Source organism: Frankliniella occidentalis, unplaced genomic scaffold, assembly GCF_000697945.3.
Source record: "Frankliniella occidentalis isolate FOCC.00 unplaced genomic scaffold, Focc_3.1 Scaffold335, whole genome shotgun sequence".
NCBI classification, from domain to species: Eukaryota; Metazoa; Arthropoda; class Insecta; order Thysanoptera; family Thripidae; genus Frankliniella; species Frankliniella occidentalis.
In genome coordinates this window covers 169,874-171,570 of record NW_026267458.1, presented here as the reverse complement: position 1 = coordinate 171,570, position 1,697 = coordinate 169,874, and positions in this window count along the sequence as shown.

Sequence of the window (1,697 nt, the reverse complement as noted above, 5' to 3'; positions counted from 1 at the left end):
CCCCCCCACCTCCAGGGGCGAAAACCGTACCGCAAAGGGCAGCACGCGGCTCACAATGTGGCCAATCAGGAGGAGCGGCAGCAGGACGAGGAGGTGGCGGGGAGGAGAGGAAACTCGATTTCTCGTGTGTCGCAATGCTTCCCCCCGCCGCCTCCCGCCGCCGCGTCCCCGGGCAGCGATAGGCAAGGCACACAAGCAACACGGGCAGGACGGAGGAGGCGGGCGCGGCAGCGCGACTGTGGCCACCTGTGTCGTGATATGATGGTGACCGCGCAGGGCAACCCCCCTGAGTTAGGGATACCCTCAGCCTGAGCCCTCGGCCCTCGTACCAGGGGCCAACGCTGTTCTGGAACGAGGGCGCGTCGACGCTGATGCACATCCAGAAAAAATTTTATTGAAAAATAATAGGAAGATAGTCGTTATATTTGTTGCAACGAAAGTTGCGAGCCAGAATCCAATACCACTTTTCTGGATAGCAATAAAATGATGAATAACATTATGCAAGCAAATAAGTTTCGCTAAACTAGATATTGTTTTTCAACCACAACGAAACGTCATTGGACACGGCAGAGTTGGAATTTCTTCTCTAAAAGGGAACGAACGGTTATCTACAACGGTCGGCGACGGACATATTAAGTCCATTCTGATTTAAAATCGAAGGATATTCGTACGATAATGTACTGTAACGTGCGTGGCGGTACGAGGAAGAAAGGGAGGAGGAGGGGCAGCGGCAGCAGCAGCGGCAGCAGCCCGCAAAGAGAAGGCAAGTTGATGCGCACCGCAAGCTCGCCCCATTCCGCATCCCCCGCTCTCATCCCGACTGCAAATCCCTTCCATATCTGTCCCGCAGCCCGCCGGCCCGTGGCCAGGCGGGGCCGGGCCTGCAAACCCCTCTCCTTCTCCCTTGATGCTCAATTTGCTCCGTGTATAAACGACCGCAATTTGTTTTCTTATTGTAATTGTGTTTTGACAGATGGGCCTCCTCGCCGCCCCGCCACGCCCCGCGCGCCGGCGCCCGTCTGGGGCCGGCACATGAGGAGCGCGCAGTCAGAAATACAACATCAGAGTCAAAGGTTTAGGGAACTTTAATCCAGGAGAGTGAGAGTGGGTTGCATCTGAAAATAGTTTCGAGAGGATTCATAAAGTTCCCGTTGAGAATGCTCTTGTTTCTAGTCAAAATGAAACTTTAATTAACGCAAAAAGAGTAGGCAGTGTAAATAGTACAGCAAAATGTAAGTGTTGGGGTGCCCAATAAGTGTAATAATAAAAAGGAAGAAATGTCAATGGTGGGGTGGCTTTGCGTACAGCGCCGCCCCCCCCCCCCCCCGCCAAAAAAAAATAAAATAAAACAACAACGAAACACCAGGCGACCATATTGTGTTTTGACGCAAAATGTACTCGTCGTTTCTAACTAATCCTAAAGTTTGTAGTTTTTATTAGAAAATTGGTCCTAGACGTCACTAATCCATTTGTATTCTGGAGCCAAAAAGTGTGTTTTATGCAGTTAGGCTGTGGAAGACTTTACTTTTACTCAGTCTGGAAAATTTACCGTCCTTTGTCCTGGTATCGTGGTCTCGAACACTCACTCCACAAACGATTACGAGAATACTAAAATATTGGAGAAAAGAAGCAGGCACGGTATTGCTATAGAGAGGGCAGAGGACACCGTGTTCCTCTCGGTCCTCGCCCCCCCCCCC